Raw genomic sequence first — 18,974 nt, 5'->3', positions numbered from 1 at the left:
AGGCCGGGAAGACGAGGGCCGAGTCAGGGAAACATGAAGCTTTCTGTTCTGGGTTGGTGGAGGCCAGGCAAGGAGGCAAGCCAGCTCACGAGCGGGGGGCAGCCAGCGCGTGCTCCATGCCGCCGTCCGGCTGTGCTGATCTTAGGCTGTGGCTCTAGCTGTTCTTCCGACACTCCATCCAAGGTGGAGAGTGAGGGAAAAGCAAGGCTGTGGAAGGAGCAGAACTGGCATCACACCCCTTTTTTGCAGATACAGAAATAGATGGAAATCGCAAAAGCAGGTTCAGGGCCCTAATCAAGGGAGCATGGCCTGCAGATAAGAGAACATCAAAGACAGACTTTCTCACCAAAGTGAGAGTATCTGATACGTTCGCGTCCATCAGTGTCATCATTCGTGCCGTCAGTGCAGAAGTGGAGACACAATACCATGCCCCCTGCTGGCTCCCAGATCCCCAAAAAGATACGTCATCTTCAAAATTACAAATTGAGACTAGGGTTGGGGCGCCTGGGTGGCTCAGTCGGTTGAGCGCCCGACTTCAGCTCAGGCCATGATCGCACAGCTTGTGAGTTCAAGCCCCGAGTTGGGCTCTGTGCTGATAGCATGGGGCTAGCTTGGGATTGTCTCTCTCCCTCTCTCTCTCTGCCCCTCCCCCATGCTTGTTCTCGCTCTCTCTCAAAATCAATAAACATTCTTTTTTTAACTGAGACTAAAACTCAGATAAAGAAATCCCTATTGACTCTTCTTTCCAAGCCTGCACAACAAGCTCCCACAACTTCCTGTGACAGCAGTGGTTTTCCAGCCTTAGCACATACCAGAATCACTTGGAGGGCTTGTGAAAACACAGATGGCTGGTCCCCAAACCCGAAGGATGCATTTCTAACAAGTTTTGTCAGTGTGGCACCATAGCTGCCTTCCTGCCTTTCATGAGCCATGGCAGTGCCTTCTCCAACAAGGTTTGGCTCTCATTAGTGGCCACATAAATATGAAGTTTTGAGAGGTAAGATAACTACCAAAGTTACACAGCTAACACTTGTTGGAACCAGGTTTGGAACCCAAGTCGTGAGCTCTTAACCACCATACTATACTGTACTGTAAGGCTAGTCCCGGAACTTTGTGACCTGGCTCACTATTGTCATTACACTTAGTTTGCAATCACACTGCCACTGCTCTTGGCTACCCACTGTGAAAGGGCTTCACAGTTTAAAATCCAAGAGCCAATCAGAGTAGCCTTCTAACTCTGAAACATTTTATGCTTATTCTATCACAGAAGTCAACACAATAGTCGGCTGGCAGGAGAATGCCTGGGATCTTCTCCTTCTGCACTACCCAGTGCAAAACACCATGTTCAACACACTCCTTGAACTTCTCTCCATAAGTGGGTTGCTGCTATCTCTCTCTCTGGGCAAAGGACACATCCAGAAGGCACCCTGGTGGGACCTGCTCATCCTAGTGTTCACTTTTCGTCCCTCTTCCTGTTCTACAAATGCAGGATGTGGTAGAAGAAGGCACAAGGGCATCAGGGATTGATGACAACAGCACTTGAAGCTATTTAGTTTAGGTCTATGCTGATCTTCATGACTTCTCTGTCTGGTCCAATAATACTAATCACAGTAGGCAGTATGTAGATGTTTATTGGGCTCCCTGGTTAAGCAGGTATTTGCCTGACTCTTAAAGTTCTTAGGAGGTAACCCAGCTTTAGGAAAAATACGTGCAATAATAAACATAGCTATCACCTGTGGGGTGCTGGCCATTTAACCAGGCATTATTCTAAGCGCCCTACCTATTTTTCTCATTTAATACCCATTAGACCCCTATTAGAAGATGGTATTTTTCATATGAAGAAATTGAGGCACAAAGAGATTGAGTAACTGCGCATTGCCACACAGGTAGTGTGCCAGAGCCAGATTCAGATTTGATTTCCAAGTTCATGCTCTTAACCGCTACACTCTACCATATCAGGAATGACTGACTTTCTGATTGATAGGGTGGAATGAGGGGGTGAAGGAGTAAGACTTCACTGAAGATATGACTGGCTGAGTGTTCTGGATGCCAGGATGTGTGGGGCATGTAAAATAGGAGGCTCTCCAGTCCTCTCTTTTGATGTGATTCTTAAGGAAGCAGAGGTGTTACAGGGTTCAGAAAAGGAGCTCTTTCCTGGGGTCACCCTGACAATACTGGATTGAGGACATATTTGCCCAGCTAATCTCCAGAAATAGCAAAGTTATTTGATGGAAGAGTTGACGTCTATATTGGAAAATCACAGGTATTATTATTATTATTATTGCTTCTAGTAAACTGCAAACAACACGGAGAAGTAATATGTACCTGCAGTTGGAAAGCTTGACTCAGTTCACATTGGGGCATATTTGTAAACTGTAAGAGCATTTAGAAAGTTTGAGGTCACTAGCAATAGAGATGATGTTTACAGCCTGAAAATGAAAATCATTTGTATCTCCCAAACACGTGTAAGAACACAAAATGCTTCCCACCTTTCATGCCAACTATCCTTACACATTCGTGAAACTTAGACCAACCTTAAGAAGTATTACCCCTCTTGACAACAAAGGAAAAGGAGATGCCGAGTTGTTACTTGAGGCCACTGACGTAGTCTGCACCGGGGCCAGGTTTTTAATAAAAATCAAACAAAGGGAGATATTCCCAGAGAATTGGATTTATTCCAGTATAAATTGTGAACTTGATTTCTTTTCCAACCCAACATATTTTCTTCTGTCCTCTTTTTTTTCTTTCCAGTAGGCCTATATGGAAGTGCTCACCAAAGCAAAACAAAACAAAAAGCTGTTGTCATTCTCAGGGTACAGTGAGTGTGGGCCCGCAGTTACAGGGCTGTCTGTCTTTTGGGGGTCCCGTGTGGCCAACAATGAAGATTAATTCAAGGATGTGGCACATGGAGGAAGTGGCAGCGGTGGTCAGTCATGCTGAAGAGTGAAGAAGCCCGAAAAGCCCGGAAAGCACGTGGGACGATGGGTAGTAATACCCGGGTTCTCCTTCCAGCTCTGATGCTCGAGCCTGGCCGTGCCCTTTAACTTCTCTGAGCCCAAGGAGGCGAGGCCTCCTCACAATTGAAGTTGTTCATCCCCACCTCGCGGTATCTGGCTAAAAGGGTTAATGAATATGAAGCATCCAGTCAAATGCCTGGCAGCTGGTGGGTGTTCACCGTTATTAGCTCCGTCTTCCAGTCCCGGCCCTCTTGACTCCATCCTACAAGATCGTTCTTGAGATAAATAGAATGTTAGAAAACCATCTGATGGAATCTAAAGGGCTCTGCAAATGCTAACGTGTTAAAGATTATTATGACAGATGAAAACCAAGGCTAGAGGCAAGTCACACATAACCCTTGGGTTTTTAAAAATTATTATTCTTTCCTCTTCAAGCCTCCATCTGATTCTAATTTTAATCATTGTGCCCTATAAAGAACGAATGGAACATATGGTATGTTTGCTCTAGGCCCCACAGCTCTATACAAGGGTCCTCAGCTTTTGCAACAGTAGATAAATACCATCCTCCTCCTCCTGCTCAAACGAACCCTGATCCCAGCCATAAGATTGCATCCAGCTGTTTCTGCCTTGCTCTCTCAGATTTCTTGATCTGGGGGAAAACCACCCAACGTGTTCTGAGAACATTCGAGCGGCCCTGTGTAAAAGCCCAGGTGGCAAAATAGGGCCACCTGCCAAGTGCCAGCGCCAGCTTGCCCGCCACGTAGCCGAGCCACCTCGGAAATGGGTCTTCCAACACCGGTCAAGCCTTTAGGTGACCAAAGCCCAACCGACAGCTTGATTTCAACTTCATCAGAGACTCTGAGGCAGAACCACCAGCGAAGCCACTCCTAAAATCCAGATCCACGGTAACCGAGCAAGGTAACTGCGATTTAAGCTGCTGCATTTTGGGTAACTGGGCAATTCGTTATGCAGCCCACAACCTACTCCAAATTGTTGGCTGAGGCCGATTTGCGAAGCATTTCTGCCACTTTCCACCGAAGACATTTTGAATAATACATCCGAATCACTTGGGATGAGTCCCGGGCGTCTGTAGGTTTTAAAGCTCTGGTAGATGAATTTGATGTGCAGTTGAAAACCTCTGTTTTATTGGGAAATATAAATATTTAACGTGTAATTATAACCCACTGGCTTTGCATCAGCTAAACTGCATTCTTCCCTCCGTGATGCACTGTAAGAGCCCTCGCTTTTAGGCCATTGGAAGTTCGGATGGGCATCCCCATCAGGAAAATCTGGTTTTCTTCTCCTCTCTAACATAGAAATGAGCAAGAAAGATTCATCTTCACTGCTTTCCTCTTGAATTTTCCTCTTGGCTTCATTGCTCTGACTGAAGACCAAAACCCGTTCATATGAAACACTCCTTGGCCATGGGACAATTTGCAGTGGCTCCCATCACACTCTGTTGCAAATCCTCCTTTGCCCCTGACTCAGACGCACTGACTCCTTCATTCCACAAATATTTGTCAAGTACATATGAAAATTCTGTTTGACCCAGAGAAAATGAGGGTCATGATGAGAGGCTGACACTCTGTCTCACTCAAACATACGCACCCAAGATGCTGAATTTCCAAACCTGAAAGTTTAAAACAAGAGTAAATGCATGGCTGAGCATCTCCTTCTTATTTCTGTGTCTTTTTTCACAGACACTCAAACATCCTCTTAGAGCTGCCACAGACTGGCAAAGTATTACTTTTTTTTTTTATCTTCAGAAATCTGAATTGCAATGACCTTGGCCACCAACTGATCACAGAGTCAACCATCTACCTGTTATCCTAATATCCTAGTAATTATCCTCGGTTCCTCTCCTCACTTCATGAATGGAAATAGCCCCCACGTCCTGTTAGCTTCTCTTCAGGAATCCCATATTCAGACTTTGATCCCCACCCCTAAGAGCCACAGCCTTTGCTCAGATTACCTTCATCCCCAGTCTCTTCACGAGGGCCTTGAGCACAAGCTTCCTCCACTCCCAACGCATTCTGCAGCCATCTGCCAGAGTTATCATTCCAAATTGTAAATTGTATCATGGCACCCTTTTGATTAAAAACACTCCGTGATCTCACGTAATCCCTAATATGATACACGGGGAAGCGCACATCACTTCTGTGGTATTCTTGCCAGAGATACAGAGCCCCACTCTAATTGTGAGAAAACACTAGATAAACCCGGCTCAGGGACATTCTATGAAACAAATGGTTAGTATTCTTCCACAGCGTCAAGGTTATGACAGAAAAAGACTAAGGAGCTGTCACACACTGGTGAAGACAAAGGAGACCCGATGACTAAATGCAATGCCAGATCCTGGATTGGTTTCTGGAACGATAAAAAGACATTAGTAGAAAAGCTGGTGGAGTGCAAATAAATTTTGTCGTTAATGCGGTCATGTCAGCTTCTTAGTTTTGACCATTTTGCAAGATGTAGAAATTAGAGAAAGCTGAGTGAAAAGTATTTGAAATGTCTCTACTACTCCTGAAACCTTTCTGGAGTCTAAAATTATTTCAAAAGATAGACTAAAAGGATGGGGGGGGGGCGGGAAGTGCCATTGCATCAAATTCCAATCACCTATATAGGCTTAATGAAGGAGAAATTGGGATGGAGGTGATATCAATGCACATCAGGCTGGTACCATGGGATGAGATGTGAATCTATAAGAGCTCTCGCAAGCCCTCCAAAGACACATATGGTTGGAGCATCCCACAGGGCTAAATGTCATTTGACTCTTTAGAAAATGCAATCCCTAGGGGCGTCTGGGTGGCTCAGTTAGTTAAGCATCTGACTCTTGATTCCGGTTCAAGTCATGATCTCACAGTTCATGAGTTGGAGCCTGGCGTTCGGCTCTGTGCTGAGGGTGCAGAGCCTGCTTGGGATTTTCTCTCTCCCTCTCTCTACCTCTTCTCTGCTTGCATGGTCTACTCTCTCTCTCTCAAAATAAATGAACTTAAAAAAAAATTTTTTTAAAGAAAAAAAGAATATGCAGTCCCTAAATGCAAGCCAGTCACTTCATCTGGTGCTCAGCTGAAGAAACAGTGGTTTGCTCCAGTACTAGGAAAGACTGGCTGTGCTGTTTGATTGAATGTGGCAGAGAATGCCTCCCAGTTTCCATCTGCTCCTTCTTCTTCAATAAAATTCCTGGTCTTCCGGTTGGAACATTGTCACCTGGCTAAAAGGAATTGAAGAGTTTCTCTGTTTATTTGGAAAAGAGCATAATGTGGTAATGAAAACCAGAGCTTTGGTGTCCATGATGTAGAGCAGAACCACATCTAGCTGTGTGACCTCCAGCAAATTATTATCGTCTATCTTGAGGCTTGATCTCCTTGTCTGTGGAACAGAGAGATAATGTTAAACTTACTTTATAACATTGCTGTGAATATTAAATTTTTAACCCATGCAAGTGCTTCATATTTAGCGCAGTATTCTGGCACAGGATATGTGCTCATTAAATAGTAGCTGTTATTTAAAGGCATAAGGAAAAAAATCTAAAATTTGCAGTAGCAGAAGGTCAGTGATGAGGCATTCAAGTATAACTCCGATTGTATGGCCCCGTTAGTCCCGTACCCAGTATACTGTTTTGAAGTGGTGAACTTGTACTCGGCTTTCTTTTTCCATTTTAGACTTCGCTCCTGTGGGAATTCTCACATTCTCTGTATTCCGTTAACCGAATCACTGAATCTCTCCAGTTTCCCTCCATGAAGGAGAATCCAGCCTCTGATCTAGTGAGCAGGAAAAGGAACCTGGAGAGGAAAGATGGCTCCCATCGCCTGAGTGCTGCTGTCAGTCGGCTCCCTGTCCGTGAGAGGACTCTACCTGAGGCACGTTTCATCTTTCCACCTCCCTCTTCTTTTCCTCGTGTCTATGTATAATTGCTGCCTCTATCAAATAGCCTAAGATGAGATAGATACGCTTTTATTTTTGAACAGGTGGAAATTATTGGGGCACCTGGGTGGCTCAGTCGGTTGAGTGTGGGAGTCTTGGTTTCAGCTCAGGTCATGATCTCGTGGTTCCTGAGATCGAGCCCCACGACGGGTTCTGCACTGACAGCACGGAGCCTGCTTGGGATTCTCTGTCTCCCTCTCTCTCTGCCCATCCCTCACTCACACTCACTCACTCTCTCAAAATAAGTAAGATAAAATAAAATAACATGGTCAGAAATTATAAATAAGAATTTCAGAATTCACATATATATTCATGTGTATTTACAGGACTTTATATATATATATTATTATTTTATATATAAATACAATTATATATATTATTTTATATATAAATACAAATATACATATGTGTGTGTGTGTGTGTGTGTGTGTATATATATATATATATATATATATATATATATATATAAAATTTTATCCATTCATCCATTGAAGCACATTTAGGTTGTTTTCTTATCTTTCTTGCTACAATGAACATAAGAGTGTAGATATCTCTTCAATATCCTGTTTTCATTTCCTTTGGGGAAAAAGAGGAATTTCAACTGTATTAGAGCACCACTATAAAAGTTGCCTTTGAAAAAAAATCCAAAGAACGTGTAGTCTAAGAATATGCGTTTTCTTTTTTTTTTTTTTTTCAATGTTTATTTTCATTTATCTCTTCAGAGAGAGACAGAGCGTGCGCACGCATGCAAGAGGGGGAGGAGCAGAGAGTGAGCGGGAGAGAGAGAATCCCAGGCAGGCTCCACACTCAGCCCAGAGCCTGATGTGGGGCTCGATCCCACAACCATGAGATCACAACCTGAGCCAAAATCGAGAGTCGGACGCTTAACCGACTGAGCCAGCCAGGCGCCCCTAAGAATGTGTGTTTTCAACCTGAGGCGAAGAGTAAGGACACTAAGAAGCAGTGCTGGCTTATATAAACTAAACATGAATTGGGGCCTCAGCAAGTCAAGTTCTAATGAGGAAAAATCGTAAAATGATATTTGTGATTGTAAACAAACATCACAGCAGCATCATGTGACAAATCATGCTGTTGGATTTCCTGTGCTTTTATTATTATTATTATTATTATTATTTTGATATTCATTTTTGAGAGAGAGAGAGAGGGCGAGCAGGACAGGGGCAGAAAGACAGGGGGACGGAGGATCCGAAGTGGACCCTGCACTGACAGCAGAGACCCATATGGGAGGCTTGAACTCACAAACCTTGTGATCATGACCTGAGCCAAAGTCAGACGCTCAACTGACTGAGCCACCCAGGCGCCCCTGAACTTGTGCTTATTTTATCATTTATTGTTTCTACGTGGAATTGCATGTGATAGTGGAGGTGGGGCACCATGATCTTCCAGAACTTAGAATCTCTAGCAGTTTTTATCTAGCCTGCTGATAGAAATCACAGGATATGAGAGCAGGCTTGTGTGGCAGGGACACTGGGAGAAGGAGAAATCCACTCTCCTTATAAATTTCTATTAGTGATGTTTTTATAACACTAGCTACAAACATTGTCCTCCCTTTTGACTCTTCTCTTTATTCATCCCCTATATTCAACCCCACCTTTTTTTCCTTTGAAATTATGATCTGGATTTACCTTCATCTCTTTCCTTCACTATGACCGTCTAGCATAACTCTTTATCACATCATTTCAGGATTATTCGAACAATCTCATCTGGTCTTCTTGACGGCATTTTATCCCCTGGCTCTTGCCAGATTGATTAATCCTTCTATAATACTCCTTTCATCACATCACTCTATTGCTTCAGAACCTAAAATGAATCTCCGTTGCTAAGTGACTCGTCCAAACTCTTCTGTCGGACTTTGAAAGTTTCTAATAATTTTATACTGCCTGAATTATTGAAATTTATTTCCCTCTGTTTCTTTATATGGGTTATTATAGTAAGACTGGTCTTTGTCTTCCTCTCCACCTTGCTCATGCTGTTATTCCCCTGCCACACCAACGATTTTTATACATTCCCATCCAGAAGTGATCTTCCTTTTTGGGAACATCACCCAGAATTTCCTTTGGGAACCATCAAACCCATCAAGTCCACAGTTTTGGATGTAGCTGACTCCACAACCAGCTCTGGGGTGGACATGTGACACCGACTGATCAGAAAACTACAATCCCTTGGTCATAGCAGTTGATTCAGTATAGAACACATGACCCAAGCTGTCCATGGAGACCCCTGCCCATATCTTTTGTCGGAAACTTTAAAAAGGAGTAGTGCTTGGCAAAGCCAAGAAACAACAAATGATAGATTCCTGAGGATATAATTTGAGCTTCTAGATCTACCTATGCCTGATCTTTTCAGTAATAAGAAATAATAAACCCTTTTTTCCCTTTGGCTTAAACCTTCTTGAATTAGTTTGCAAAGAGTATTCCATCCTCTTTACCTCTTCAAGTTAAATTTATCCTTCGAGATGTAGCTCTCATACTACTTTTGAACTATTCTTCCCTTTCCTTAATTCCCATTACACCTTAACTCATCTGTACTGCGTTAACACTAGATCACCTCAATTGTTCAATATTTGCTTCCCTGCTGTACCATACGCTTCTTGAAAGCTTGGACCATTAATTACATTCCTCTTGTGTCCACGACACTTAAGAGTTTTTCACATGTAAGATGCAGATTGACTCATAAAATCTTGGTTAGGTTACTTTTCTTTAAGAAGTCAATCAGTGGTCAGAATCTCAAGAGTAAATGAAAAAGTGGGCAAATTGTTGCTAATCAGAGCCCTGCTCTGTTGGATAATTCTGTTCCCACCTTCCTGATTAAAAACAAGTATGGGAGGAAAGAAGGGGAAATGAGATCAGTGACAGTGGTATAAAGTCGCACTTTGCATCACCTTCTGAAGCTATCTGTTCAGTTCAGGCCTTTGGAGGGGCCCAATGACAACTACCTGTTTAGAATGTAGAATTTATTAAAAAAATTTTTTTTTAATGTTTTATTTACTTGAGAGAGAGAATGAGAGGCAGAGTATGGGGAGGGAGGGGCAGAGAGAGAGGGAGACACAGAATCCGAAGCAGGCTCCAGGTTCTGAGCTGTCAGCACAGAGCCGACACAGGGCTTGAACCCACAAGCTATGAGATCATGACCTGAGCTGAAGTCGGATGCTTAACCTACTGAGCCACCCAGGTGCCCCAATGTAGGTGTTATTTTTATTCAGGTATGGTGAAGCCAATAAATCAGGAGATGACTGCCATTGAAAAGATAGTTCTTTACTCACAGTCCGCAAGAGGAGAGGGCACACCACAGCCCGCAGGACCACGTGGGGAAGCACAGGGCTGTTCCGCAGATAGAAGGAACAAGGGGAAAGTCTTTATTATGGTTTCCACAGGAAAGGCCAGGCAAGGCAGAGTGAGCAGGTTTAGGATGGGCCAGTTTGAATAATTTCAGGAGGCTCTAGGGTGTAGGGGCTGTCCCAGATTGTCTGGTTCCTGAGCCTGGATTGATTAGAACAGGGGAATATTGGCATAGTGTGTGAGAATTTGGTAAAGGAGGTGGTTGGGGGGACGTAGGTTCTGGATTGGTCAGTTTACATAGGAGAGGTTCTGGGGAGTTATTTGCTATCTCAGGAATTAGCTAGTCTGGGTCGGGGGGTGCGGGGAGGGCAGTCTATCCCCAGTCAGTGAGGCTCTGGTGGCAGAGTATCACAAATAGCGAAAATAAGAACATACAGTTAACACGCTGTCCTCTTTCCCACCTGGGTTCAGAACAAATTGAACAATAAGACAAAGGAGAAGCAGATGGTGGACAAAATATCCCCTCTGTTACCGAGGAAGCCTACATTTGAGAATGTGTCTGAATGTGAGGTCTTCTAACTCCATCTGGAATTAGACGTACTCATGTTGTCATAGGCAGCATTGGACCAGGACAAGTTTCCCAGCTGGGAAGGACTTTTTAGTATGAGCAACAGACAAGAAATTGTGCTCACCGCAAGCACACTTACTTCCAAGAAGGGGGGAGAAAATAAGGTCGAGAGATGAGTCAAGCATGCCCAGTGTATTCTTCCCAAATGTATCAATCAGATAAGACATCTCACCTCCCCCCAGGCGGAGTGAGTGGAGTAGAGAATGTCAAGATGGTAATGCTTGAGTAAATTCCCTTTTCGTGGAAAGAAACATCAAGAGTGGGTAAGGAACATTACCTCCCACCAAAAACCCGATTTTCCTAGAGATTTTAGGAAGATAGTGAAATTCTGGCACCTGTCGCGATTCCAGCTTCATGTTTTACATTTTATTTTAAATTTTATTTATTTATTTTGAGAGACACAGAGACTGCACGAGTGGGGGAGGGGCAGAAAAAGGGAGAAAAAGAATCCCAAGCAGTCTCCCGCACTGCCAGTGCAGAGCCTGACACAGGGCTCGAACTCATGAACTGTGAGATCATGACCTGAGCCAAAACCAAGAGTCAGCTGCTTAACTGACTGAGCCACCCAGGCACCCTCACTTTTACACTTTAAATCCAGAATTTCAGCTAACTGATACTAAAAGCTTGATTCAATCCCCCCCACCTCACACCCCAGGGGTTCCTGGGTGGCTAAATCTATAAAATGTAGGGTCACCTCTCAGATGCCTGGTGTCTGAGAAATATCCTACTTACGGCTCTTGGTTGTATTCTGTCTCACCTATTTCTGCTCTTTATAATGGGACCAGGGAAAAGGCCAACAGGTCCAGACGCTTGGAAACTGTCATCTAGTAGATACAGCACTAAAGAAGGACAGAGAGATAATGTTTGAGGCCACCAAGGGCCTTCAAATGGTATGGAAAAAAAGGAAAAAAAGTCATTATGGCAACACAAATGTTTATTAACATTTATTCATCTATAACAGGGTCAGCAAATTATGTTCCACTTGCTAAATCCAGCTAGTCACCTGTTTTTTTTCTTTTAATAAAGTTTTATTAGAACACAGCAACACCCATCCCCTTAGGTACTGTGTGGTTGTGTGCATGCTATAACAGCAGAGCTGAGTAGTTGTGATAGACCCCATGGCCTGCAAAGTCAAAAATATTTACTATCTGGTTCTCTGTAGAAGTTTGCCAACCTTTGCTCTGTATCTGCTCATGGAGTGCTTATGGATTACCTACACGGTGCTACGAACAGGAACAGTCTGGGCCTTAAATGAGCTCACAACCTGCTGGGGAACCAAATATTTTTTAACAACTACTTACAAAGCAGTGTGAGAAAGACAGACACAGAGGAAGGAGAACTCTGAAGTTGTAAAAGCAGGAGTGCCTTTTGGGAGTGATAAGGTGAGGGATGGGAGGTCCCAGCTGGGACATGACAGGAAAGGTGGCCTACTGCCCACTGGGAAGGGTGTAATGTTATGCTGTGTAACTTAGACTTTATCGAAGAGCAGCAAAACACCAGTAAGGGATTTGAATCAGAAGAGGAACGTTATCCATTTGCTTCCGAAAAAGAAAATTATTTCTTGAAAAGCAATCGTATGAAATCTCTCCTGTATCTGATACACAGGAAAGAAGTCTGAAATCAGATCTTTTACCTAGGCCAAGCTCTGCCCCAAATAATTTTTATGTAAGCCTGTTTACTAGCCAGTAAAACACATATCAGGGCTTCATCTGGCATGGAGCATAGAGTGCAATAAACTGAAGCCAAACATTAATTAGATGCACACAGTTATGCTTACAGCCTGGGTATATATTAAATCAGAGGGGATTCATTCCTTAAAGAGATTTCTGTCATCCCTACTTTATTCTTTTTTTCTGTTTACACATGAAGGTAAAGTTATTATCAGTTACCGTCCCTGCAAGCTCACCCTCCCCCCTCATATCTACCCCACCCTTCTTCACTTTTCTTCTTGACAAGAGATAAGAGGCCTGGTTTTTGGATCAGGTATGTGTTTCAGGATTATGAAGAGGATATTAATGAATCTAAGACTATCAAGGTAATCATATATACTCTGCCTTCCATTATCTTAGATGTGGGCCCCGTGTTGCAGAAAGGGGAAGTTGGCTGAGAGGCTTCCGGGAAAGGTGTACCTACTGAATAAAAGGAACACATATGGGAGGAAGTGGACTTTCTTCTTTGCTAGATTTGTTGGATCTGGATGTGATGCTTGGACTGTAGCAACCATCTGCAATTTTGAGGGACTACACTAACACACTGAAAATAGCAGAGCCGAAGGCTGGGGGGCCTGGGTGGGTGATATGGATGACTCAACCTGAAGCTGCCTACCTTGGGGCTTCATGTTGCTTAAGATAGTAAATGTCCTTATTACTGAAGCTTGTGTCAGTTGGCTGTTCTGTTCTTTTTGACATAGGCTCTCAGAATGATACATGTGAGCTTTCAATCAGTGAAAGGATTCATGGATGTGTGTTCTGTGTTGCTTCTAAAGTAGTGCTTTTCAAATTTTAATGTGCCTATGAATCACCTGGGGACCTCCTTTAAATGCAGATTCAGATTCAGGTTCAGTAGGTGAGATACTGCATTTCTTAGAAATGCCCAGGAGATGTTGATGAGACCATGGATACAGCTCATTCAATTCAAGGTTTGACAATGCGGAGATCTCTCAAAAACTGATAGGACTTTTTTTTTTTTTTTAATGTTTAACTTTTATTTATTTTTGAGAGACTTTTTTTCTAATGTTTATTTTTGAGAGACAGAGAGAGAGAGAGACAGAGTGCAAATGGGGGAGGGACAGAGAGAGAGGAAGACACAGAATCCTATGCAGGCTCCAGGCTCTGAGCTGTCAGCACAGAGCCCGACACAGGGCTCGAATTCACGAACTGGAGATCATGACGTGAGCTGAAGTTGGTCACTCAACTGACTGAGCCACCCAGGTGCCCTGATGGGACTTTTAAAGGGAAAGACAGGAGTCATGGTGGGGTGTAATGGTGATTCTGATCATTCAAATAGAATAGCCAATATGATGTCTTCTTTAAGTTAAAGGACAAATGGTGGAAGATGGACAAGCTCTGCAGAAAGCGTCTTTTTTCCCTGTGTGAGATCCCCAGACAAAGCACAAATCCATGGTTCTTTCAGTGCTTTCAGATGACCATATAGACCTTTTGCCCTGAAAATCTGGTGGTATGCCTATCCTCGTCACTGTGGGTGATGTCAACCAACAGCAAAAAAGGAATCTGTAAAGTAAGGAAGCCCAAACAAATTCTGATTTTTTTCCTATGATTACTGCTTAGATGCTTTTTGCCCCCTCGGATTTTTTTTTAAGAGGTAATAGTTATATAATTCCTTCCAATTTTTTTTTTGCGGGGGGTACATTTGCTTGCCTGGTACCCCAATCATGGAAAAGCATGCTTATAGGGTAACTTGCCCTGGATTTCAGAATGGGAAGTCTTGGAATAATGTCAGTTCAAAGTATCTCTTTAATCTGAAATGTTCAACAATGACAACAACAAAAAAAGATTTAGAACTTATAGGATGTGAAGGTAACTTTGTAAGGACTATTTTAGTGTTCCTGTAAAGAAACAGTGATTCCTAGCAGTAGATAATCTATGATATATTTTGTAAACCAACTTCCACTTATAATTTACACAAAAATCCATTTTATTTCACTTTTTATTTTAAAAAATTAGTAATAGTAATAGAGTTTTCATCCCAGATTGGAGAATAACTATTGAGAACATTAAAACAATGTGCATACAAAGATTGCAAGTGGCTATTGTCTCCCACTGTGATTAAGACTATAAAGAATTGGGGCACCTGGGTGGCTCCGTCGGTTAAGCGGCCGACTTCGGCTCGGGTCATGATCTCACCGTTCGTGAGTTTGAGCCCCGCATCGGGCTCTGTGCTGACAGCTCAGAGCCTGGAGCCTGCTTCAGACTCTGTGTCTCCCTGTCTCTCTGCCCCTGCCCCACTCATGCTCTGTCTCTCTCTGTCTCTCAAAAATAAATAAACATTAAAAAAAATTAAAAGAAAAAAGAATATAAAGAGTCACAAAAAGTACACGGAAACCATTTCTAGGAGTCATATCTCTATTTTTATAGGGGAGAGCATGCTTGTTATCTTAAGACCAAATGATGGTCTCCTTCATCTAGATCCAGCTACTGCCAACAAAGAATACAAAGGCAAAACAAGCTAGTTCTAAGACAAACACTAGACTCATAAAGAGCAGAATTAGTAGAGGAATTCCAAGAATAAAATCATAAATCCTAGAACGATGATGATGATCATATAGGAACTCTGTTAGTGAGCCAAGGAAGTCCCAAGTGGCCTTTTCCCTTTTCTGTGAGATCCTTAGGTCAATAGCAGTTGGGGTCTGTGTTGACAGAAAATCAAGATATTTCACATAAAGCCTAAGAAGTAGTTTGTCTCTGCAGACCTATTATTTGAGCAATCTATTCTCTCAGTTTTGGTTAGCAAAATCTCTAGCCCTTCTTGTCCACCTGGAATGTTAAGTCTCTGTGAATAACAGTTATTTGCAAGTTAATAAGGTTTCCCAAAGTAAAAGGACTTCATGAATCTTATTTAAGGGTAAACAAGACCAACTTCAATAGGCAGTAGATTCAGTGGTTAATAGTTTTTTTCTGGGTTTTGTAGACTTGCTTCCACTTCAGGGCTTTCCCATTTAATAGCTGTATGACTTTGACAGGGTCACTGAAAGTCTTCTTAGTGTTCTTATCTGTTAAAAAAAAGGGGGGATGACAATACTATTGTATTAAATTATATGCAATTATATATCTACAGTGTTTTGTACAGTGCCTGGCACTTATGGATTCACTTATTTATTTCACAAAATGGTTTTAGAAAATCTGTACGTGCGAGACACAGGGCTGGATGTTGGGGATATGGGCACGAACAAAACGAATACGCCTCCCACCCTCAAAGAAGTTTTACTTCAAAGTGGGTAAAGCAGCCAATTAAAAGGCAAAGCAACATAATATGTAAATGTGAACTTCCAATGAGATGTGTTCTCATTGTATAAGTATAATCTGTAGATGAGCAGGCCCGCAGATTTCTAACATTTTATCATTATGAAACCAACTTGAGAATAATGAGGGAGTAACTTCGTTGGCACACTAAGAAAACCAAGGGATGCTTTTGTTAACCATTCTACCCAAAGCAAGAAAACAGGTTTGGACTTCTTGTTCAGACAATAAAACGTGGAGTTTCCTTCTTTCAATTCATCGTGTTTATCCAGTCTATACCTGAGTGAGAGATCAGCTTTGGAAATGGTATGCAGGAATCTCATCCTGGATACCAAGGTACATACATATGTGTGTGTGTATGTATGTATGTATTTATAAAGTTTATTTATGTATTTTTCAGAGAGAGAGAGAGCAGGCGGAGGAGAGGCAGAGAAAGAGGGAGAGAGAGAATCCTAAGCAGGCTCCTTGCTGTCAGCCTGGAAGCTGAAGCAAGGCTCGATCTCACAAACCTCAAGATCATGACCTGAGCCAAAATCAAGCGTTGGACACTAAATCGACTGAGCCACCCGGGCATCCCTGGATACCAAGGTATTTAAAAAAATAATAGGCAAACTGAGAGCAGGGGAAAAAAAACAAAAAACAAAAAACTAAACATAGAAAACCACAGATATAAAACTCACTGACCAACAGCAGTTTTTTTTCAAGAAGACTGCTTGAAATCGAAGGATTTTGCCTCTAAAATGATTTTTTAATCATAGAATGTTAGAGCTACAAAGATCTTTTAAGAACCGTTGTCCAGCGGTTTCATTTTATAGATGAGAACATAGTCCAGGGAGATTAGTTGACTTCCCTAAGGTCATATGCCTACTTGTATCAATGTCAACATCCTAGCCTAGACCTCCTAAGCCAGATCCGGTGTTGTTGCTCTGTACTGTTCTGTTCCTTGTCACCTGGACCCAGTCAACCAGTGTTGACGACAGTGCTCATTAGTGACACACAAATAGTCATCCTGGCAGTGACATAGATTAGCTCTCTGAATATCCCCTGCTTCCACTTTCCTGAATGCCTTCCTCTACTTTAGAGGTTAGAAAGCGAAAACACACATTCCTCACACTTCTTTGTAACTAAGGTTCTCACTTGGAAGGCAGAAGCGAGCGTGATAAAATGATGGCCACATATGGGAAACCGTGATCTTATGGCAGAAGCATTTGGTGTTTTCAGGGTAGTTATAGCCCAGGTTTTATTATCTGGTCCTTAACATTATAAGTGATGAATGGTGGGCAGGGGTGGAATTGGTGTCCAATAAAACACTCTCCTTTGGAAAAACAGGCATTGAGCCACATTATTTCCGTGTAGCAGATCAAGCTCAATTCCCAGGGCTTCCTAAAAATTTTGTGTGCCAGCATTTCAATAAATTATTTTCTGCTTAAAGTAGCTAGAATGGATTCTGTTGTCTGCAGCTGAGAAATCTGACTTGGGTTGAGTGGTTTCCAAGTGAATCTTAGTGATGAAGGAAAGCCCCTTATGTCACTATTGAGAAGAAAATTGAAATTAGGCAACTTGAGTCTGAGGCCTGAGAATAGGGGGCTGAAGGTGTAAGTCCACGTCTGAATCTGAAAGCTTGAGAACCCAAAGCTCTGCTGTCCAAGAGCAGAGGAAGCTGATTGTTTCAGCCCAAACAAATTCACCCTTCCTCTGCTTTTTTTGTTCTACTCAGGCCCCCAGAGGATTGGATGGTGCCCACCTGCACTGATGAGAATGCTCTTTACTCAGTCTACTGACTCATCTGGTAATCTCTTTTTGGAGACATGCTGACAGACACACCCAGAAATTGTGTTTTAACAGCTATCTGGGCATCTCTCAACTCAGTCAAGTTGACACATAAAATTAACCATTACAGGACTGCAATGTCAGGTAGTGCTAAGTGCTCTGAAGAAAAAAATGGATAAAGGAGCTGGGGTGTACGCGAAAAAAAGTAAGATGTCTTCTAATAAAAAATCAATTGTGCTATGTTCACCCAAGGAATACCTTATGGTGTGAAAACGAACAAACTATAGCTGTACACACAATGTGGATAAAACTTTGAAACATAGTATTGAGTAAAAGAAGCAAGAAATGATGCCATGAGAAAACAATCAGACTAAATCCAGAATATGGGATATTCTGCAGGTCCAACGATCCAGCTTTCTAAAAAAACAAAAACAAAAACAGAACAAAACAGAGCAAAAAAATGCCGTGATAACAAGAAAGGAAGAGGGAAAGAAGCAGGGTCTTGAGGAATAGAAGAGATACAAGAGTCATGATGTTCTGAGTTGTAACAACTAACCACAAAAAAACATCTTTGAGGCGATTAGGGAAATTTGAATAAGAACTGGGTATTAGAAGTTAATAAGATTGATTGTTAATTTTTGTCGATAGACACAATAATGACATGATGGTTATCTTTTCAAAGTTCCTCTCAGACATGCATACTGAAGTTTGCATGGGGGAAAAACAATATAATGTCTGGGAACACCCTTGTAAAACAGCAAGAGGAGGTTAGGTAAAACAAGGTTACAAACTTTTGAGAATAGGTGACATTATTGGGTGAAGGATTGTAATAATATAGTAGATTGTTTATGTTATTGCCTCTACTTTTATTTTACTTTGAAAATGTCCATAATTCAAGTTTTTAAAATGAGAAACTTATTTAATTTACTTAGAAGCTTCTTCTGGGCTTATATGTAAAAATGTATCTAGAATTAAGTAGAAGTCACAGGTTTACGTGTGATTCTGAAGACCTTTTGTTTTGAGATTATTGTAGATTCGTATGCAGTTGCAAGAAATAATTCAGAAAGATTTCATATACTATTGACCCAATGGCGTTATCTTGCATTACCATAGCACAATATCACAGTCTGGAAGTTGACATTGATACAACCAATTGACCTTATTCAATTTCACCAGTTTGGTATGTATCCATTTATGTATATATGGCATATATATTAATTTCTATGCAATTTTACCAAAGCATAGATTTGTGTGACCTCTACCACAGTCAAGATACGAACAGTTCTATCACAAGATTCTTTTGTACTCCCTTTTATCACAACAGACACCCCTTTTACTCCTACCACCTCCGACCTCTGGCAGCCACGAATCTGTTTTCTAGCTCTATAGTTTTGTCATTTGAAGACAAAATATATAA

The sequence above is a fragment of the Panthera leo genome, chromosome D4, assembly GCF_018350215.1.
Source record: "Panthera leo isolate Ple1 chromosome D4, P.leo_Ple1_pat1.1, whole genome shotgun sequence".
Taxonomy (NCBI): Eukaryota; Metazoa; Chordata; class Mammalia; order Carnivora; family Felidae; genus Panthera; species Panthera leo.
This window is presented reverse-complemented; position numbering follows the sequence as displayed.